Source organism: Pleurodeles waltl, chromosome 9, assembly GCF_031143425.1.
Source record: "Pleurodeles waltl isolate 20211129_DDA chromosome 9, aPleWal1.hap1.20221129, whole genome shotgun sequence".
Taxonomy (NCBI): Eukaryota; Metazoa; Chordata; class Amphibia; order Caudata; family Salamandridae; genus Pleurodeles; species Pleurodeles waltl.
In genome coordinates, this window is record NC_090448.1 from 577,889,763 (window position 1) to 577,913,547 (window position 23,785).

The 23,785-nt window shown below is 44.9% G+C and overlaps 1 protein-coding gene across 1 annotated transcript in view; it reads right to left on the minus strand.

Moving 5' to 3' along the window:
- Positions 1-15,974, minus strand: part of LOC138259683 (C5a anaphylatoxin chemotactic receptor 1-like) — a 147,637-nt gene extending 131,663 nt beyond the window's left edge. The window contains exon 1 of the mRNA XM_069207566.1: positions 15,864-15,974. The gene's annotated coding sequence lies outside the window, so the exon portion shown is untranslated. The remainder of the gene's footprint in view (positions 1-15,863) is intronic.
- Positions 15,975-23,785: the final 7,811 nt, after the last annotated feature.

Consider the following 23,785-nt stretch of genomic DNA (forward strand, 5'->3'; position numbering starts at 1 on the left):
GTGGTTGTCTGGGTGAAATGCACAAGGGAGCTGTCAACCAGCCCAGCTCAGACATGGATTGGAGACAGGCTGTAAGGCACAGAAGGATTTTAAGTGCAGAGAAAAGCTCACTTTTTAAAGTGGCATTTTTAAAATAGTAATATAAAATCCAACCTCACCAGTCAGCAGGATTTTGTATTATCATTCTGGCCATACTAGTGTCGCATAGGCTCTCATTATCCTAATGAGACTACTGGAGTTTGGCAAGATCGTTCACATTGTGGGGGAATAAGTCTGACCCACGGTGAAGGACCCTCGTCACTCTAAATCCGGGTTTTGCTCCGTCTAAATTGCAGTGCCTCATCTCTCCCAAGGGAAGAGACGATTGGGCAGCCGAGCGCATGACATCTTAGTACTTCCCAGGGAAGTCGTGGTCACTCAGGTCACAACCGGTTCTCTCATACACAGTACGGTCTCATATAGAAATGACAAAGGCAGTTTACGTTTTAAAGATTGGTTTAATAAAACAACTGCATTTTAGATAGCAAAGCGTGAGCTGCAATAACCAGAACTACACAACACAATAGGATTGAAATAGTAACGATGAGAGTGAAGCACAAGAATAAGGCTATCATAGTGCCACTAGATTATGTTCTCTCTAAATTATATTCTGAGCACAGCGTGTGAAGCTCTAAGCCTGCCTTTCAGGTTCCCCCGGGAGGACATCAACCCTCATGCCTGAGCAAAGGCCTGTAATCTGCATCAGCATCGGCAACGGGGCAGTCAGCATCTAGTTGTAGGTTCCTGGCCGGAATCTCCCTCTGACATGTACTAGGACTAGGAAGTGTTTTTATAACTAACACGCAGATGTTCAAAGAAAATGGCCCTATGTAAGGATGTGTATTTTCTACGAATACTAGAGACTAAACTTCTACCACGTTTACCGGCAATGTACCAGACTGTAGCCTTGACTGAAGCACAGGGCGTTCAAGAATGCATTATTTGAGAACACAGTGCTGAACTAAGCTAAACAGTGTGATAGAAGGAAATTAAAACAAGACCGTAAAACTGGTCATTGTAAAATAACAATGCGAGGCTGAATAAAATGTATCTAGGGCAAAGTGCACAGCGGCCTAGTATGTCAAACTAACGTGCATGAAGCTATATTAAAAATGGCTACACTACACTAGATATGACCTGTTTACCCCTTTTAATTAGAACCTAACACTCAAACAGTATATGAGGGCAGCCCTAATATTTGCCTATGAAAGGGGTGTTCACCTCACAGCAGTAAAAAAACTAATTTAGGAGTTTTCCACTACCAGAACATATCCAACACACAGGTATATGTCCTGCCTTTTTCCTACATAGCAACCTGCCCTGTGGATTATCCAGGGCCTACCTTAGGGGTGATTTATGTGTAGAAAAAGGGGTGTTTCTGGCTTGGCAAGTACGTTTAAATGCCACGTCGATGAGGCAGTGAAACTGCACACACAGGCCTTGCAATGGCAGGCCTGAGACATGGTGAAAGTGCTGCAGGCCCACTAGTAGCATTTAAGTAATAGGCCCTGGGCACATGCAGTGCACTTTATTAGGGACTTAAAAATAATTTAAATATGCCATTAGGGTATGAGCCAATGTCACCATGTTTTAAGGGAGAGAGCATAAACGTTAGCACTTCAACCAGCAAAAACAGTGTCAAAATGTGGAGGGAGGCAGGCAAAAAGTTGGAGTGACCCCCCTAAGGCTGTCAGGTCTAACAATGTGCAACTTTTTAAACACACTGCACCCTGCCCTGAGGGCTGCCCAGGGCCTACCTTAGGTGTGACTTTTATATATTAAAAATGAAGGTTTGAGTCTGGCAAGAGTGAAAACTTGCCAGGTTGACATGGCATTTTAAAACTGCATGCAGAGCTCTGCAATGGCAGGCCTGAATCATTTTAAGGTGCTATTGAAGTAGGTGGCACGATCAGTTCTGCAGGCCCATCAGTAGTATTTAATTTACAGGCCCTGGGTGCATGGAGTGCACTCTACTTGGGACTAGTAAGTAAATTAAATATTCCAATTGTGTATAAACCAATTGTAGCATGTTTTAGGGAAATAGCACATGTAATTTCACACTGGTCAGCAGTGGTAAAATGCTCAAAGCCCAAAGCCAGCAAAACCAAAGTCAGCAAACAGGAGGGCAGAAGGCAAAAAGTTTAGGGGAACCCATGCCAAAGATGTCAGGTCTAACAGCCACCTATCTGGTATTGGCAGTCCCCTGACTATGTATTATGAAGCAAACTTGATCTGGATCAATCAAGCTTGATAGCCTGTGTAAGCTATTTGTCTAGATTTTGGTAAATATTTTTGCGTCAGTGTAAAGGAGGGCTATTTGTCTATGTGATAAGCATTCCTCATGGGGCTTCCCAGGATTAGGCATAAGCAACACATCAGCTTTGTACATGGTATGAGTCAGGACTGAAATAGATATTAAAGAGGCCCACCTAGGTGATGAAGGAAGGTTTTGTTAAAGAATACTGGGATGCTGTTGGGTCTGGTCTTCTATTAAAATACATAGGGCCAGGTTTACAAGGCCCTACCGCCTCTTAGCGGCACATTAGCCCAATTTTTTATACTAATATGGCATTAAGGAGGCGATTCTCCTTCACCATATTTACAAAGTGGGCAATGCTTGCAGTGTGCCCCTTTTTGCCGCAGCCACAATATGCCTGCACCAAGCATATTACATGCAAATGGGGTGTTGCGGCACAGGGAAGCCTGTAAAAATGGTGCAGTAAAATCTACAAGATTTCAAAGTGCCACTTTTAGCTTAATTTCTAATGCCTGCTCAGAGTAGGAGTTAAAATAACGTGCCCATTACTTTTAATGGCCCTCCTTTTGCAGGATTAGCTCCAAAATTTATGGTGCTACTCCTGCAAAGTACTACAATAGCATCCTAAATTTTGATGCTAGTGTCCTAACGTGTACCATGGTGCACTGTATTGTAAATACGGCCCACACATGGTGTCATTAGGTGCTGTGGTCGATAGTTTTCAGGTATTTCCTTATTCCTTCTATGTCTATGAGCACCTTCGGGGAATCCCTAAGCTCTTCTGCATGGGTTGGCCATGTGTGCCTCTCTGTATAGACTTGAATGTCTTCACCACATTGCTTGTTTTTAACATGTTAGGATTCAAAGAACACCCTGAAAGCTACATATTTATCCCATTCCCAGATTGTCTTAGAGCCATCAGTGCTCTTGATTTTCGCTATGTGCTTTCCTGCCTTTTGATGTAACTTCTTTCTGACAAGGCATTTGGCCTGACTTTAGGAAGATAGCTTTGGTCCTATTTACCCTATAAACTCTATTTGGCCTCTTGTCATGGTCAGGTAGGGTTTGATCTTCCGGGATATATTTATTTTTATTTTATTTATTTATTTGAGGGGTTTTATATAGCGCGAACATGACCCTTCAGGGTATCAGAGGGCTGTACGAATAGCAATCAGATCATACATAAACCGAAAAGAAAACAGCAAATGTCAATCAGATGAGTAATGAGCAGGGAGCAATAACAAATACAGTATATCATTCAGCGGGGCAGCTCCAAGATCCAAGGGAGTCTACCAGACGCTAGAGAAGTTAGGAAGGTTCAGGCCTCCTAGAGAAGATATCTATGCATCAGAAACATTTTTACTTCTTTTTTGAAGGAGGTAGTCAAGGGGTTTGTTTTGGTTTCAGGCAGTGATACATTCCAAATTCTAGAGGCAAGGCCGGAGAAGGAGAGGTTGTAAATGCTCTTTTTATTGAACTTCTGTGAATTCAACAGCAGGGAGTTAGCGCTTCTTAAGGTACGACTATTATATACTAGCTCAAGTTTTTTGGCCAGGTAGATAGGAATGTTATGATGAAGGCCCTTGTCCTTCATGCATGCAATCTTCAATTGGATTCTAGCTTCAATTGGGAGCCATTTTAGATGCTTTAGGTCAGGAGTAATGTGGTCGATATTCCTGAAACCTGTTATGAGTTCGGCAGCTGAGTTCAATGTGGTCTTTAACGGAGCCAGCTTTACTTTGGGTAGGCCAGCAAAAGTAGCACTCCTGTAATCTAATCAGGAGATGACTAGAGACTGTACTGCTGCCTTAAAGTCCTCAGGGGACAGGAAAGGTTTGGTTTTCCTTGGAATGTCCATTTAGTAATTTGCTTCCATGATGGTTGTAAGGAAAAGATCTTCCATATTCAGATGTTTGTCCAAAGTTATACCTAGAGATCGAGTAGAATAAATAATGTGAGGGGAGCAGATGAGAGCTATAAATTGTTCAAGAAAATCTTCTATTGGAACAGAGAGATTGTGAGGGGCAATCCAAAGGAATTCCGTTTTGAAGGTGTTAAGCATGAGGTAATTGTGGGTCAGCCCTTGTTGGGTTTTCAAAAAGGTGCAGTTCAGCGTTTTTATGTCTTTAAGTAAGGAGATTTTCAAATACGATTGTGTGTCATCAGCGTACATGTGTTAATGAATGTTTGAGTGCTTCAAGCCTTCAGTAAGAGGTTCCATTAATAAGTTGAATAATATAGGTGAGAGCTTGGAATCATGAGCTACTTCAATTGTTACTTGTGTGATGTCAAAAAGGGATTGATTGGCTTTGATTCTCTGAGTTACATTATGAAAGAAGAAAGCAAAACAGTTTAAAACAGTACCAGACAGACCCATCCAATTTTCGAGGAGGTCAATCATGCTGTCATGTTTGATTGAATCAACGCAGAGTAGAGATCAAGGACTATAAGTAGGCAGGGTTTGTTCTGATCAAGCAATCTTGGGGCATCATCAACTACGTGTGTCAGAGCCATTTCAGTGCTATGTTCGATTCTGAAGCCTGATTGGCATTGGTCAAGAAGTCGGAATTGTTCAATGTGTTTGTAGAGTTACAGGTGTACACATTTCTCAAGTAGCTTTTCTACAGTCAGGATGTTGGAGATTGGGCAGAATTTGTTGAGGTCTGGCTGATCCACATTTGTATTTTTTGGGGTGACCTGTCCAGTCTAGGCAATCAGGAACCATGCCCTGAGAGAGATATGCATTGACAATTCCATAATGGAAGTATGGGTGATCCAAGCTCTTTGGTGAGCTCAGTGGGCAGAGGATCATTAAAGTGGTTACAGGGTTTTATTGATGTCATTATTGTGGGTATGTCGATTTTGCCAGGGATTTTGAAGGAAGAGTGTGTAGTCTTATTTTTCATAGTATAACCAGTACAGGGGAACTGTCCAGGTCATGCACCGGGAGGAGACCGGAATGCCATGGCTGAGCAAAAGTTGGGAGGAGAGGGACTGCATGAAAGGCAGGATGTTTAGCCCGCGTGACCGATAACGATGCAGTGTTGGAAAGGCCCGCAGTTTGAGGAGGTTGCCTCAGGAGGGAGTTGGAAGCTGCAAAATGCCTACAGGCAAGAAGCCAGTAAATTAGCCTGTCCTTCCAGGCCTGCACTATGCAGTGCAATAGTCAGGAACTGGTGAGAAAATCTATCCTTCAAGGACCACAGTCAGAGTAGGTCTGTTCAGGAAGGGAGTGGTAGCCCATGATGGAATGCTGCAGGTGCAAGCTGGCAACTAGACCCATGGCCACCTGCACTATAAGAACTACTGGCAACATTCAGGGGGAAAGAGAGCAGCTCAACTAAGGGCAAGTCAGGGAGTAGCTAGCAGGTCAAATCATCCGGATCAGCACTCACCAGAGCAGCAATCACCAGGCTTCTGCTGCATGATGCTGGTTTCGTCTTGGCAGGCCGATAACATGTAAGGAAGGCAATTGGGTCATCATCTGGGACCATCATGAAGCTGAAGTCACTCTCCAATAAGTATCTCATATTTCCAGTTTTTCTACAGGAGTGTAAGGAAGTAGAACGGCTTTGCAGCAAGATCTGATCACATCTGTGTATCACGCGTGGATGCAATTCAAATCTCCAAATGGAGAGAAGTATCTTCCAGTGCCGTCACTATGAATAGACCCAATTTTGCAGTATGGGTACAATTACATTGTGTTCCTTGTTGCAAAACCATACAGCAGAGGGGTGCTTTGATCTGATCCTAGGTAGTAGCTGGGTTGACATCCTGTGGTGCGTTAGCCTTAGATAATTCTCCTATTTCTTTTGCCATTTCGTTCCTTAGGTCAACATCTCTAAAGATGTTAACCTACAAATTCCATAGTCTACCCCTTAAGGCCTCTCCTTCTTCCCCCACAATATTTCTGTGTGGTCAAGGTCAGAGTGTGATATGTCTGACATGCTTGTCTCAAATATGTAGTCAAGGCAGGAGAGTGACACAGAGATATAATCAATGTGTGAGGATGTGGATTGGAGATAAATGAAAAAGAAGTAGGCTAAGGAGGGAGTTGTTTCCAAGCATTTATTAATTACAGGTCCATTGACCTCTATTTTAATCTATCAGACATAGGGACTGATTTAGAGTTTGGCAGAAGGATACTTCGTCACAAACATGACAGCTACACCAACCGCTGTATTACAAGTTCCATAGGCTGTAATGGAATTGTATTACGGCAGACGGGATATTCATCATTTTTGTGAAGGGGTAACCCCTTCCACCAAACTCTAAATCAGGCCCATAGTCCTTGTGCCAGAGGATGGCTTGTGGGTTGTTTTGAGCTCAAGATCCCACACCAGATTGAAGGCTTTTTCGATATGAGGTGGCCATCGACCTCTGATACAACTCCAGAGTGGGTGCCTTTTGTTTGAGAATATAACCATTTCTGTTCAAGAACAGGCGACTGAATGGTATATTGTTATTGTAAGCTTGTGTTACGAGCCCTAGGGAATTATACATCCTCTCTCACTTTCAGGTACCTGAGAAATCTCCCCACATGTCCCCAAACCAAGCAGAAACAGGGGCCAACTAAACCCAACTCTTATCTCTAATTTAAGGGACATATTTTTCCAGTGTGTTAATACATGAGGTGCCCATTTGAGTAAAGTCTAGCGATATTTGCCTGTTATATGTCCTTTTGGACTGTCTCCACCCAACTGCAAGTGAATCCCAGCCCTCAGAATGAGGCTAGACTTAAGGTCACTGTTGAGTTACCACTGGAAGATCAGTGTTTCATTGCAATTTTCTCTGGTCCATAGCTAGTTGTTTTCTCTTTGTCTGTTTACTCTGCGGGACCCCATGTGCTTCCGCTGTGGTAGTACATCGACCTTTGCCTCAGCCATGGTATTCCTAAAGATCCCTCCAGTACTCCTGTTGTGCCTGACCTTCTGCCAGGCAGACATAATGTTTTCTGGCAAGAGAAGCAACACTAGCCTCCCGCTCTTCTTCATTTTCCTTTAGCTGCAGAGTGTCTTTTGCATATTTTGTGACCAGATCCTCTTAAACATTCAATTCTATGGGAACAGTATGGAGAAAGAATGATCCCCCTGGTAGTGAAACTACAGTTCTCTCAGATAGTGTGTGACAAGGTGACAGGGAGGAAGACTCTATGTTTTTTCACTGTGATTGCTGAGAGGTCATGGAATAATTGGAGTTTGGGCCCCTTATGGATCATGACATCTTTTTACCTGACACACTGCCCAATTAGGTCTTTGTCCTCCAAGAAGTGCACTCCAATTAGGATCTCTAGAGGAACTTACATTTGGATGTTCCATGGTATCCTTCTGTAGGTGCACTCTAGAGTGTTGTCTCCTTCAGCACCCACTGTAACAACTCTTATTCTTGTTTTAAGCTGCTGCCTGGCACACATTTTTAAATCTCATCACCTGCCTGCAATTTTATGAATTGTTCTAGCACCTAAATTGTGGCCCACAATTGTGCTTATTTCTCTGATCTTTGATCAATTACTCCCTCCAGTCGCCCAATTCTTCTGCCACATTCTGCCACCTCCCATTGATGTTCCTAGAGGAATGACTTAATATCTGTCTGAGTTGACACAACCTCTGACTCTATTTCCTTTAAGAAGCTGTCAAGACAGTCTTTCGTGACCCTAGGCAGCACATGGCTTTGTCTTGCATTATTATTATTGTCAGGAGAGGGTTATTCTGCATTTGCATGCCTCCATCTGTGGTGTTCCTACCCAACCCTGGTTGGGCCCACATTCCTATAAATGAGGGGTCTTTTTTGTCCCTAGTATTTGCTATTCCTCTCATACAAGATATTGATCTTCGTGACTTGATATTGGGGCCAAGAACCATCTGATGGGACTTGAGGCATACCATTTATTATTTTGTCTTGGGGTTTGTATGACACTTAAATCATTTTATTACCACATGTGAGGGTAGACTTATCACTCCCCTCTACACACACCAGTGCCTTGAGATCCTCAACCCTCTTTTACATGCTTGTAGGCCTGTCCAATGCTCCATCAGGCTGTTGATGGCCCTATTGTCTGGGACTCCTCCTTGCCATGTCTCAGGGACATGAGATGCCCTGTTGCTCTCAGGACCATCCCTCCACATTTGACTTCCCATGACAAGGTTGTGCCTCTCTGGATGCCAGGCGCTAGCTACTGCTGCAATGGCAACATCAACCCGCCCCAAACTCCATCATGTTGCACTGATGGTTTCCTGCTGTGCAAGGGTCCCCAGGTTCGGTAACCTATCTCGAAGTCGGGGATCTTATCTCAGATCAACTTTTCTCAGTTGCAGGAGCTTCAAGATGGTTGCCTCCTTTCCTCCACTCGCACTGAGTACGATGCTATTTTAAAAGGACAAGAATTGAGTTGTTATTTATGGCATCGTAACAGCGTTCTTTTGGGCTGTAGGGTCCCGAACACAGGAGCACTCTCTGACGTGCAACCTATATGTGGAGGCAACAAGCTCTCAAACCTGATACTTGAACCAGTTAATTTCCACCTGAAAGAAAAACTAAAAGCGACTCTGATTTCTGGGAAAAACTAGTTCATAAGTTTCACATTAGTGATATGAGTAACTAGATACCCTCAAGTGAACACAGCAAATCCACACATTTATTTTCAACACAAGACATAACGAGTGAACACAGTACTGCAAGCAGACTTTGTGTATCACATGCATATCACTCACCCTTTTGTTTATCAAATTACCCAATATCAGGGATTAACTAAACTTCACTGGACAAAGGAGAGTCATGCACTTCTCTGTAGCCAAAAACTTGTGAATGTAAAGATGAGCACACATTTATGCTTTACATGTTCATTCATCATATAGTAACCATCCTTGTTACTGTGTCATTTTTTTACATGATCGTTGTGGGCAAACACACATAGACATAGGAAAAACATAAAGAAAATCCAAGTATGCAATTAAACAAAAAAGAATCTAGTAGCCTGGCAGAACTTTGCAACTGCAAGGCCCCCCAAAAATATAAATATGTTGACACATTTTTTTGGCCCTGTTGGGATCCCTCTGGACTCCCCTATCACCCCACAAGTGCTAGGGAGTCACGGTGTTCCCACCCTGGCCTGATATATCTTTTTCCAAAACAGTTTTAGGAAATAGGGACCGAGTCCCTGAGTCCTTTAACGGCAGTAGCAAATTTTTTGTCTAGGTTGTGGCTAGCCAATCAGATTGTGGTACTGAAATAATTGATAAAAAACTTCCTTGGACAATCACAGAGCCCTGTTTTTTATATTTACGAACTGAAGAACTCCTGCGGGACCAACAGTCCAGATATACCTATTCCTTAACACCTTTATGATCACCTTTGCAAATGTGAATTCTTGAAAAATTTCTCTTTTGGTTTACATCAAATCACAAAAGCACACTTTCTGAGTAAACATCTACCGTTTTGCCACATTTGGTGGAATTCTGTTGAGCTGTTTTTTCGATAGCTACAACAGACGTTTTTGAAAGGAATTAACATGGGAAATCAATCTTTTAGATCTTTCCTTTTTCTAATGTGTTCCAGAAAGGAACTGAGGTGGATTTATTTTTAAAGAGTGGTGCAGATTAGTTTAAATTGCACCAAAGTTATTAGCGAAACAAAAAATACTCTTCTTGTGAAATTCTGACCCAAGTATAACTACACAGTGGCAACCGGCACTATGTAATTAAACTGTATACACATACGCATGCATGCACACACTCACAAATACACATATGGACCATCACAGCCTCACTAAAATGTAGGTACCGTTCACAGGTGAACAGTAGAAGCAGATCTGAGAGATTATTTTCCTTAGAAAGTGTTTTCACAATTTACTCTGTTCACAAAATTGTCAAAATTGTATTGAACAAGTATTGGGAGCAGTCTATTGCAGTAGACAGGAGATGCACACATTTCTGTTCCTTTCACCTGTGGCCAATGTGCGAGTTCTCCAGTAGGCAGTACCCCATGCTTCTTTGTAAAAAAATAAGAAGAAAAAAGCAATGAGGCCCTGCAGGTAGTTCCCTCCATCTGTTTGTTATGAATCCAAATGCTCCAGTGTAGGAGGCTGGCCTGGCTTATAGTGGGTACCTGATGGTACTTACACCTTGTGCCAGGTCCACTTATCCCTTATTAGTAGATTAGTAGTGTTCTGGCAGCTTAGGCTGATAGAGGTAGCTTTAGCAGAGCAGCTTAGGCTGAACTAGAAGACATGTAAAGCTCCTACTATACCACTTATATCATATAGCACTAATTCATAAGAATCACAATACTCAGTGTTACCAAAAAAAAAGGTACTTTATTTTCGTGACAATGTGCCACAAATATCTCAGAGGAGGTAAGTAAAATACACAAAAATATACACAAAACCAAAATCAGGTAACTAAAACAGTCAGGAAGAAGTGCAAACACTGTAGAATGCAATAGGATGAAATAGGCCTATGGGCAACACAAACCATATACTAAGAAAGTGGAATGCGAACCACAAATGGACCCCTAGGCTAGTATAGTGTGTGGAGGGTCGCTGGGAGTGTAAGAAAACACTAAGGGTGTCCAAGATACCCCACCCCAAGACCCTGGTAAGTAGGAGTAAAGTACTGCTATTTCCCCAGTAACACACTAAACTCGTGATAGAGGATTTTGCAAAGACCACAACAGACTGCAAAGCACTGAAGATGGATTTCTGGACCTGAGGACCTGCAAAGGAAGGGGACCAAGTCCAAGAGTCGTTAAAGTGTCCAGGGCAGGCAGGAGCCCACTAAACCCCAGATGAAGGTGCAAAATGGCTACCTCCGGATTGAAGAAGCTGAAGATTCTGCAACAACGAAAGATGCTAGGAACATCTCCTTCGTGCAGAAGATGTCCCACGGAGTGCTGAAGGATGCAGAGTTGTTTCTTTGGCAAAAGACCACAAAGAAGCTTTGCTAGCTGCAAGAGTTGGGGTTAAAGAAAAAAAGGGTGCTACCCGGGCCCAAGAAGGACCAGGATGTCAGCACTTACGAGAGGAATCAGAGGGGGCCCTCAGCAACGTAGAGAGCCCATGCACAAGAAGGTAGCACCCGCAGAAGTCCTTGAACACGGGTTCAAGAAGACTGAGCACAGCGGTCATCTCAACACTACAAAAGAGGGTCCCACAAAGCCAGAGTTCAACTCAGGGAGTTGAGCAATGCAGGACAGAGTGCTTGGGACCTGGGCTTGGCTGTGCACGAAAGATTCCTTGGAAAGTTGCACAGCCCTAGCAGCTGCAGTTCACACGGTGCACAGGATTACTGTCTGGAGAGGGGAGGCAAGGACTTACCTCCGCCAAATTTGGACAGTTGGACCACTGGACAGTCTGGGCCACTTGGGTCCACCACCTGTGTTCCAAGGGCCATGCTCGTCAGAATGAGAGGGGTCCCAGAGTACCAGTGACGCTGAAGTTTGGTGCCTGTTGGAGCAGTGGGAAGATTTCAGCAGCCCACAGGAGATTTCTTTGTGGCTTCCAGTGCAGGATGAAGGCAGACAGCCCCCAAAGCATGCACCACCAGGAAACAGTCGAGAAAGCCAGCAGGATTAGGCGCTACAATGTCGCTGGTAGTCTTCTTGCTACTTTGTTGCACTTTTGCAGGCGTCCTGGAGCAGTCAGCGGTCGATCCTTGGCAGAAATCGTAGCGAGAGGTGCAGAGGAACATTGGTGAATTCTTGCAAGTCGTTATCTGAGGAAAAGCCCACAGGAGAGACCCCAAATAGCCCTCAGAGGAGAATTGGCCACCTAGCCAGGTAAGCACCTATCAGGAGGGGTCTCTGATGTCACCTGCTGGCACTGGCCACTCGGAGGCCTCCAGAGTGCCCTCACACCTCTGGATCCAAGAGGGCAGAGGTCTGGGACACACTGGAGGAGCTCTGGGTACCACCCCTGGGGTGGTGATGGACAGGGGAGTGGTCACTCCCCTTTCTTTTGTCCAGTTTCGCGCCAGAGCAGGTACTGGGGGGTCCTGAACCGGTGTAGATTGGCTTATGCAAATGCCCTTCAAAGCATTTCCAGAGGCTCGGGGAGGCTACTCCTCCCCAGTCCTTAACACCTATTTCCAAAGGGAGAGGGTGTAACACCCTCTCTCAGAGGAAATTCTTTGTTTTGCTTCCTGGGACTGGGCTGCCCAGACCCAAGGAGGGCAGAACCCTGTCTGTGGGGTGGCAGCAGCGGTAGCTGCAGAGAAAACCCCAGAAAGCTGGTTTGGCAGTACCCGGGGTCCATAGTGGAGCCCCGGGGGTGCACGGGATTGGCACCGCAATACCAGAGTTGGCATGGGGGGACAATTCCATGATCTTAGACATGTTACATGGCTATATTCAGAGTTACCATTGTGAAGCTACATATAGGTATTGACCTATATGTAGTACACACATGTAATGGTGTCTCCCCGCACTCACAAAGTCTGGGAAAATGGCCCTGAACTATGTGGGGGCACCTTTCCTAGTGCAAGGGTGCCCTCACACTTAGTAACTTTGCACCTAACCTTCAGCAAGTGAAGGCTAGACATATAGGTGACTGATAAGTTACTTAAGTGCAGTGAAAATGGCTGAGAAATAACATGTGCATTATTTAACTCAGGCTGCAGTGGCATTCCTGTGTAAGATTTGTCTAAGCTCCCTATGGGGGCAAACGAAATGCTGCAGCCCATAGGGATCTCCTGGAACCCCAATGCCCTGGGTACCTAGGTTACATATACTAGGAAGTTATAACGGTGTTCCAGTGTGCCAATCAGAATTGGTAAAATGTTCACTAGCCTATAGAGACAAATTTAAAGGCAGAGAGAGCATAAGCACTGAGGTTCTGGTTAGCAGAGCCTCAGTGACACAGTTAGACACTACACAGGTACAAACATTCAGGCCACAAACTATGAGAACTGGGGTGCTGGCTAGCAAATTTACATACATGTAAAAATGGGGATAACATGCTAGGCAAGATGGTAGTTTCCTACAATCCCTAACCCTGATTGCCTGTTTTCTTACCATCCAAGATGGATGAAAATTAAATGGAGTGGTCACCTCACCTACCACACCTGAAGGGTGGTGCAGGCTGAGTGTGACCACTCCTCCTACTCTGGCTAAGATTTCCAGCTGGCTTTCTCCCTCAAAGCGGAGGAAAAGCCATTGGGCAGCCATTTGCTGCTAGCAGCAAAGGCAGAGATCAGATTTCAAAGGCTGTAAAGCCCCTGAAGCTGACCGATGGTGCAGGGTGCCTGCCTGAGGGAGGTGTAACACATCAATCATGGAAAGGCTTTGTATTCTGGTTCCACAGAGCATAGGCTCTCACCTCAGGAGTCCAGACTTCTGTCTGGTGGTGGCAGGCTGGCTAAGACCAGTCAGCAACCATGCCAGGGCTGTTAGTATTTGCAGGGGGCACCACTAAGGTGCCTCTGGTTACACTTTATAACAAATCCAACTGGCATCAGTGTGGGTGTATTATTCTGAGTTGTTTGGAACCAAACAACCCAGTATTCAGTGAGGCCATCATGTAGCTGGGGGACGTATAATGACCAGTGTTCAGCACATGTATTTGCTATGGCTTCCCTGCACACCCACTATGTCTTAAGGTTTTGCAAAGACACAGTAGGGACATATTTACTCATGCACACATATGCCCTTACAGTCATTATAGTGCACCCTGCCTTAAGGCTGGATGGCCTGCCAGAAGGGTGAATAATCTATACTGCATGTTGTGTTAGTGGACATGGCGATCTTGGAGAGTGTCATGCCGAGTTTGAAACTTTTAAATACACCTTGTCATGCACATGCAATGGCAGTCTGCATGAGGCTTCTGTGGGGCCTCTCAGAGTGGCACAATTGATGATGCAGCTCCGGGGGGCCCTCTTCAGTACCCATGTCCGGGGTACCAGGAGTACCATTTAATAGGGACTTAGCAGGGTGGCTGAAGTGCCAAACATTACAGTTTGGGGGAAAGAGATCTGGCCCTGGGAACCTACTTAGCAGGGGCCCAGGGCACTTACAGTTTGAAAGCACATCATTTTCCATGCAAAAGTGAGGCTACTATGTCAAAAGAGGCCCTTTCTCACAACATGGCGTAGAAACTACTGTCATATTTGATCTGTCTATGAATGGCAGTTGAGGGCATGGGACCTCTAACTGATGTCAGAAGTTCTGCTTCTATAGTTTTATAGAAACAGTATGTGGTGAATTTACATTCTTAAAATCTGATTATGCTAACTTGTTACATTAATTCGATATCTTCTGTTTTTCTCCTGCTGAGTTAGTTTGCAACATTAGCACCCACAAACCAAAATATTCTTTAAATATCTGATTTGACGTTAATTTGTCCTAAGTCCATTCGATTCACACTCACTCAAAAAACATTAAGTCAAAGACCGCCAGGGCTGTTCTGGAGGAAGCACCGCCAACAGGCTGGCGGTGCTTCAGAGCGAATTACGACCCCGGCGAAAGCGCCGAGGTCGCACCGCCGGGACCGGCGTTTTCCCACCACAGTGGTCCCGTCGGTTTTAATCCGCCAGGGCAGAGCTGCTAGCAGGTTGGCGGTAAGGGGAGTTGTGGGGCCCGTGGGGGCCATGGGCAGTGCAGGGGCCCCCTGCCACATCCCGTGCAGCTTTTCACTGTCTGCCATGCAGACAGGGAAAAGCACAACGGGTGCAACTGCACCCGCAGCACGGCCGCAACACCGCCGGCTCCATTTGGAGCCGGCTCCCGTGTTGCGGGCGAATTCCATGCTGGGCCGGTGGGCAGCCGGCCCAGCGGTGATCTCCTGATGACTGCGGCGGGAGTGCAGCCGCATTGGCAGCTGCCCGGGGGTCCACGCCAAGGTTGTAATGAGGGCCATAGTCTCTTTCACCTAATAAAATGTAGCAGAGTTGTCTTTGCAGACAGCTCTGGCAAGGATCGCGTGGGCCCTAATGCAAGCATGAGGAATCAGCCACCCCAATCCCCAGTTGGATAGTAAAAGATAGCCATAAAGTGGGCTCAGTGGACGCCTCACACACTTGGGTCCGTGATACAGCACCTGCTGTACTATTAATAGCTAAGCCCCAACTCTGATAAACAATAATGGCTGAAGACATGGACGAGCAATTAAGTTAACCATCCACACAATTTTAAAAATGAGAGACTTCAAATTGGTTTTACTAAATAACCATCAGTAGCCTTTGAGTCTGCTCTGTGAATTGTGTTGCATTTGGTGGTTATTTATAATTCATCATATGGTTATTCGAGCCTTCAGCCAGCCTTTGGTTAATACATGTACTACTCATTTTTCGTTTTCAAGGTAAGAAGGTGTGCCACTGTATATGGAGTTCTAAGCAGCTGCTCACAAATGAAGGACATAATAGCCTGTTCTAGGTAGCTAGAAGTAAAGCGATGACTGCATTTTTAAATAAATGACGTGTTTAAAATCCCTAACGTATTCAAATGCATGCTAAAATGAAGTAAGATGTACCTAGTTTATAACTCTATGTACGATTTTCAGGTATTGTGGCCCTACAAATTCTCGAGGCGGACACATTCTCACTATTACATCCTCACGGTAACAGGTTTCTGATGAACCTACCTTGTGAACAGGTTGAAGAAATGTCCACCTGCGTCCGGGTACAAGCACAGTACCTTCCCTGCCTTCAACAAGACCGGGAGAGCTCAAAGAAGCTTTTAGTCAAGAGTGAGCCTCTAAGGCAAGGCATCTGTTCCCACTGTGGTAAAAGAGTCCATGTCCGCCTCAGTTGTGTCATTCATTTCCTGTGGTTTTTCATTTCCTGCGGCTTTCTCCACTTACAAGATACCCCTTCGAAAGAGGGAAGCCGATCCCCATCTACTCGCCCGCACACCCTACGTACTCAAAGCCTCCCGTGCATACCACAGAATGACCTCTACCAAAAGAAGCAGCAACTTTATCTTGTGTATGCCTTCATGGTAATGCGGCTTGTATTTTATTCGGCAAGATTGCTACGTCCACTGCAATACTTTAGTTAGGGACCTCTTTGAAAAGTAGATAACCGTGCTCTCCGCCTCTTTTCATTTCTGGTATCGCTCTTACCCTGGGATCGAGAGGGTGTTTTATTTATGCTGGTGGTTGCTGGTAGCGGCACCTGTGCTCATTTTTGGGGACCAAGGGCTATGTTTAAGGGAAAGTGTCACAGTGAGCTGCTCTGCGCTGTCAAATGTGCCGCATTTAAGGAATGTCCTTTCCCCCCTGCCCTGGCATGAGGTGGGCTGCCCAGCACCAAAGCAGGTACCCATGCACCATGGTGAAAGGGTGCCTGTGTTGTGTGCAGGATTGCTTTTGTGCGGAATGCAGCACACATTCAAAGAGAAAAAACGAGGAGAAATAAATATATTGTAAAATTTTGGAGTATTCACAGGTATACAAATTCTTGTAAATCTGGGGATACACCAAAAGCCATGGGAGAAACTCATGCAACACCCATGGAATGCCTCCTTTGCAGAGAGTAAGGCAATGCAGCGATTTGTGCTGCCTTGCCTTACTCCATAGTTTTGAAGCCATTCAAAGCCATGCAAAGTGACTTTGCGTGGCTTTCAAATTATGACAGTGGTTTGCGCCATGCATTTACCATGTTAGGTGGTGCACGCATGGCACAAACCCCTCATAAATCTGGTCGCAATTGTTTTTCATCATCAGACTTTGGCCCAAAACAAGCAAGAGAACAACAGAAAGGGTGGGAAGAAGGAGGAAGAGAAAAAGAGGAAAACAGTGACAAAAGGAGAAGTCCGGAATGAAAAAGTACTATCGGAAATGAGCTAGAGGAACAGGAAATGTGGCTAGGTGGAAGAACAAAGAATGAGATGTAAGCGAGACCAGGCAGCCTTGGAATTCGGCAATCCCAAAATTCAAAGCGCTGGCAGTGGTGTCCTAAGAAAAACTTTGGACCCCTACGTTTTTTATTTTTTTATATTTACACATTAAACACTGTCAAATCCAGTTCGTTTGAGGCACAGTGTGGTCAAGTCGCAGTCTGCAAGCTTTTTGCAGTTTCTAAAGCTGCTTCCTCAAAGCAGCAGTCTTTTTCTTCAAAGGTGTGTAGACGTGCCCTTTGCCACCAGTTCTCCCTTCGCCAATATTTTTTTTTAAATCAGGTAAACGTTTATTTGCAGCTCATGTTCAGGAATACTTTGCTTGAAAATTTTTAGGTGTCATTGGAAGTTCTGAGGAAAAAAATTAGAAATAATTCAGTACTTCAGGGTCTGGCACAGACAAAACACAAACATCATTTCTTTGCAGTAGTAAATCAAGTATGTGTATGTAAAAAAATTGGGTGCTCCCTCATAGCTCGTGATGATTTGAGGAAATTCAAGTCTATCCAGGCCTGAACGTAGGGTACTGTCTGCCAGCCTACTGAGGCTGTTGTCTGTGTCCCTTACAGTGTTGCTTTCAAACATAGGTGGATATCTGTCTGCATGTATGAATACATAGATGTCTCCTGCACCACACTGTGCTTAATTTGTGTCCTCCACCTGCACTCATTTTTGGGGCTCAGCACATATTTTTCCTCATCAGATATTTCCTGAGAGCAAACAAGGAATAATGCACAAAGGGGAAAGAAGGAGAAAGAGAAAGATGGAAAAACCGTCACAAACGGAGAAAACAAGGATTGGCAATAGTGAGACAAAGGGACAGAGAGTGCGGGTGATGGTTGATTAAAGAGGCCTGAGGGGATTCCAGACTATCGAGCCTGGCAGTGCTGGAAAGGAGGGGGATCCTACCAGATCCCCAATCCAGGTGCTATTATTCAGACAGATTGAGGATGCATATGGCCTGTGAAACATGCAGGATTGGTCCTGGTGTAATTTGCAAACATTGGGACACAATTCAGCAGCACATGCATATTGTCTGCTTTGCTTGCAGCAGCAATGTGCAGGCAGCGAGGGAACTTTACTTTCTCTTCCAGATGAGCCCAAAATAAAGGGTGAATTTAAAGGGCCAGCAGCTCTCCTTTTGTTCACGTATTATCCTGTTGTGAGCTATCTGCCCCTTAACACCTATATGGCAATGCAAGGCAATGGAGTAACAAAACTTGAGGCGGCCCCCCTGTACAGTACAGGGAGGAACACCCCTCCTGACTTACTCAGAAGCGCTCAGGCCTGAGTACTATGCTGAGGCGACCCTCTTGAGAAAGGTGGCCACCTGCACCACAGGGGGCTGTGGGGACCTTTGTTACACCACTGATGCAATTGGGAAACAAAGGCATAGAGCTTATCAATTTATAACTACTTACGAGAAACTATGGTCTGGCAGCACATTTTTAACGTTATGCCTCCCCTGTACGTAAGAGATATACTTGCACTGTAAGAATGTCCATTGCATCTGTATATATGTTTATTTACACAAATAACATTTTAAATCACACTTGCTAATTTTGTTATTTATTACTTTTATCTCGCGCCTCATCACACTGTAGGGTGTCAGAGTGCTCTACATGACACACAGAAGTTACACATTTATAACAAATCATACAAATTAGTAGTGTAAATCAATGTACAGGATGTTGGATGTTACATAACGCAAAGAAGGGTGCAAGACGTAGGAGTCACACATCATCTCAATTGGTGGGCATTATATGCTAAAATTATGCACCTGGGAGAAAGACAAATTCAGGATTTAAAACATAACACAGTGCTTGGGGTTGTCTTTTATTACTACCCAAAGAATCCCTTTTTTGAACTCTTATAAGAAGAAATAAGAGATTGAGAAAAAACAATACAGTTCTACATACGTCTTGAAGTTTGAATGCACTTGCTTGATGCCGGTTCATAGCTTACTGTGCTATATTAGAAGGATGGCAATTTATGAACTACAAGTAATAAAATTAAATCTGTGTCAAAAGCAGTGACTCACTTACCTAAATACATAAAATAATAATCTGTCATCTATAGGTTGCATGATGTGGTTTCCAGGAGAGACATTAACCCTCTGTGCTAATTTGTGAGTCAAAACTGTGACTAAACATAACACAGATCTCTCCAGCAAATGTTTTACCGCTAGAGTTAATTAACCATTATTATTTCCTGATATTTACTGGGCACACACAGCTCTTTGCAGTAGATCCTCCATGACCTTACACATGGGTCCAAAGTAATGAACAAACATTTTCTCATTTTTTCATGCAAGAAATACCTTGAGAATGTAATCAGAACACGCTTTAGAGCAGTTGCCTTGCACTATTCTTTATTATGGACGCTGCAGAAATAATTTACTCCATATTTGACTTGGTACAAAAAAATGTATGTCTTCTAAAATCCAGCAGACAAAACATTTTTGCCGAGTTCACCCTGTGGCTACCGGCCCAGCCAATGCTCTCACATTCATTCTCCTCCATTGTGGCTTCCCCAGAGTAGTGCCGACGCGTGTGAAGTCCAGACGCTCACCGCCCATCAATTTGAGCTACCCACAAAATAGAAGATGTGCGAAGACACTGACTGTGCCTCACATTGAAGTTTACCAATCACTGCAGAAAGTACCTGGAATGACCTGGAAGAGGATCGAGGAGGTAATATTTCAGTTGCAGGAAACTCCTTGTCCTGCAAACTGACCTTTCTCTTGGAAACCAGAAAAGTATGATGGTTTCGTACTTAAGGGAGAAACCACAGTTGAAAAATTGTCGGTGACAAATGTAGGCATGGCAGGTGCAGGCCTGCACAATGAAACTCCTTTTGCTCTGTCACAATAATAAGCCTTTGTGTGCAGCCCGCAGTAGAAAACTGTCTGCCAGATCTAGAGATCCCCACCTCCCTGTCAAATTCAAATTCAAAAGCTTTATTCCGTTATAGTAAAAACCATGAAAGCATCACATAGCATACAACAAATACACACATGGGTAAAAACAAACAATCAGTTAATATCAATCAATTATGAAACACCGTGATCAATAGCTCATACAAAGGTGCAAAACTGCAGTCAATCCCTCATATAGTTCCTTGATTTTATAACAGCTTTTAAAAAGCTAGCATCATTGAAAACAGTGAGCATTTGTAAAAACAAAAGAGCGGGTGGTGCTTTATAGACGTACCAAAATATCTACCGAACAAAACAATAAGTATGGTATCCTGCGGAGACACCTGGTCAAACCTACAGGATGCTAATAAGAGTACCTCCTGCCAGCCCCAAGGGGATGTTAATAACTGGGACAGCAGGTTTAACTTAAATCCTGTCAGCAAGTAACGAACATAGTTTGAGGTAACAAATGTGAGATAAGGTTATAGGGCTAACGTACTTTTCAACAGCAGATAACCTCATCCTAACACCTTCTGGAGAGCGGCAGACTCTGTCTCCAGTGATCTTTGTCTTAAAAACTTTCCCTAACCCTCCTGCGGTCAGCCTTAACTATCCTACGTGAATATCGTCAAATAGGGGTGTGCCCTAATGACCCTACTATACCAACGCAATAATCAGAAAAAAGAAGCAAGTGTATATAGTGGGGAATAATCAAAATAACTGCGTAATACATCAGTGAAAACATAAATTAGTCACTGAAAATACACCATATTTCATACGGCACCAAAAATACATTTCTAACCTGTTTGCATAGCCCAATATTCTACACCTCAAAATCATTAAGCCTAAATTAGAACCTCATCACATCAAGAATAATGTCAACTTACTCAACACCTAAAATAACATGCATCATGACACACAATATAGAGAACATACACAAAGTCAACCTAGTGGCTACATAGACAATGCAGACAACAAATTTCCTTACTGTTTTTTGTATGATGTGGCTGTAAGTCTCTGTTTTGAAAAAACTGTCCACAAGGGAGGTAGTTCCACTCAAGATAACAAGCTAAGGAAATTCATGACCTCAGGTTACTCAGTGTGAATACCAATTCTCTGTTCAATTAATTCCAGAATTGAAGCAACTCCTCCATAAAAGACGTTATAGTTAGGAAATAGAATTAAAAACATCATAGAAATTCACTTAAAAAACCAAAGGTTACAGGGACTTTATAGGCTCAAATTTTTTGAAACATTTTTATAAAGATTTTTTTTTTCTTTTGCAGGAAACAATGAAATAATAATACATGTACAAATAACATGAAACCAACTGGTGCTCGAGTACGGTCAACCCCCGGTCCTGGTCAGAATTCTGTATGCAATATCTATACGCCGAGATGATAGTTATTGACATGATCTCAGTCTCTCTAGGAAGGATAGGGGAGGTAGAGGAAAAAGGAAGGGAGGGAATCCTCCCACCATCTCCTCTGGTGACGGCGCCACTCCTCCAATTGCGCTGATCTTTACAAGCTAGGTGCATGTCATGGCCTCCCACTTCCCCCACACTTTGTCGTACTTGTTTGGGCACTCCCTTGCCTCATACACCAGCCTCTCACGCTGTGCACACCAATCCACTCCTCGTCTCCATTTACTCAGTGCCGGTGCTGCTCCGGCTTTCCAATCCACCATAATGTCTCTCTTAGCCACCAGATACGGCACTCCCAGGAAACTCCGGTCCGCTCTCCTCAGTGCCGCGTCTCTCATGACCCCCAGTATAAGTGGCAGTGGGGTCACCTTTACGTCTTCTTGCAGGACCCTGGAGACCTCTCTCATGACCGCCTTCCAATAAATCACTATAACTGAGCATGCCCATACCATGTGGAAGAAGTCAGCATCTGGGATGGAACACCGGGGACAGTCGGCTATTTTGCAGGTGTGAGGTATGCAGTGTGCAGATAGAGGGCATGAAGTAAACGGAATCGAGTAGCCATCGTTAGGGTCCGAGGGGCCATCAACGCCTCCCTCCAGTCCTCTTCCTCCACAGGTCCCACCCAGTCCTCCCATCTATGCGAAGCCGCTTGAGGGAACATGAGGTGTTGGCCATCAGTGAACAGTAAATCTGGGAGACACCTCCCTTACCCAGGTTCCCCATTAGTATCTTCGCCTCCATGGGGCTGTACTTGGGAATGTGTTTTCCCGCTCGTGCGTGCACTAGCAAAGCGTGGCAAAGCTGTAGATGTTTGTGGAACTGTGCCCTGTTTAGTGAGAAGAGGCCCTGAAGCTCCTCAAAGGACCGCACATGTGATCCCCCCCACACGTCTCCCAGTGTGGAGATTCCTATGTTGTCCCACCTCTGGAATCCTTCCAGCCTCGTGACTTCCGCGAGCAGTTTTCCATGCCATAGCAGGTTCTGCCGGGTAAGACGACCCCACCAGCCTGACACTTTTTGGGCTACGCGCCACCCTAGCAAGATCACCTTAGTCACATCTGGGACAAGCCGGGGGATCGGGCAACCATCCCCCGGGTTGTCCCAGAGCATCAAAAACCTCGGGGTAACCCAATGTGTGAAGCTCCAATCGGTATGCAGGGTTAGTCCAACCACCTCCCACCCAATCGTTGATTACGAGCAAATGCATCGCAAGGTGATAGTAGTAGATATTAGACATTCCCAACCCTCCGTCATAGACGTCTCTTTGGCAAGGAGTGAGTGCCAATCTAAGACGGGTACCACTCCACAGGAACTGGCGCGCCACTGAGTCCATTTCGTTGAACCATTTCTTGGGGATTGGGTATGGAAGTTCTGCAGTAACTAAAGAAGCCTAGGGAGGGTCCTCATTTTATAGAGTGCTATTCTCCCAAGCAGATTGAGGGGTGGGTTTGCCAACGTTGAAGATCATCCTTGATTCTTGTTGTAAGTGGTGTGACATTAAGTTCCCATGCTAGTTCTGGAATAAGGGCGATGTATACTCCCAGTTATTTGAAACTATTTCGACGGATGGGGATGTTGTGTTGCCAGTCAATACAGTCCCTCGAGGGGTGCAGAGGAACCAGCAGAGATTTGCAGGGGTTTAAGGTTAGGCCTGAGGCCTCTGAGAAGAGGTCCAGGATCTGTAAAATACTCGGGCCGCTTATGGCCGGGTTGGCGATGTAGAGGAGAACGTCATCTGCGTAGAGCGCCACCTGGTCCTCCGGTTCCGCGGGCCAAGACCATCGCTCAATCAGAGGGTCTTCACGCAGCAGTTTCGCCATAGGCTCTATTACAAGTGCAAAGAGTAGCGGGGACAATGGGCATCCCTGACGAGTGCCTCGGCTGATAGGAAACAGGTCGGAGACCACTCCATTTACTTGCACCCTAGCGGTCGGGTTAGAGTAAAGTAGCCCCACCAGGCCTTGGAATTTGGGACCAAGTCCATTACCCGCAGAACGCGATCGAGGTAGGACCAGTCCACTGTATCGAAGGCTTTCTCAAAATCGAGTAAGAGTAGAGCCAAGTGGGATCGGGTCAGGGCCCCGCGGTGTGCCAGGGCCAAGTGCACATGCCTGATGCAATGTCTAGTACTTCGGGAGGGCATGAAACCACATTGGTCGGGCTGTATCAATGACGGGAGCGCTGTTTTCAGCCTAGAGGCAAGAATTGAAGACAACACTTTAATCTCGGTGTTCAAGAGGGAGATGGGCCGGTATGCCGAGCAGTGTCGTGACGGAGGTTGGGTCTTAGGGATTACCATAATTGTGACTTGGTCAACCCC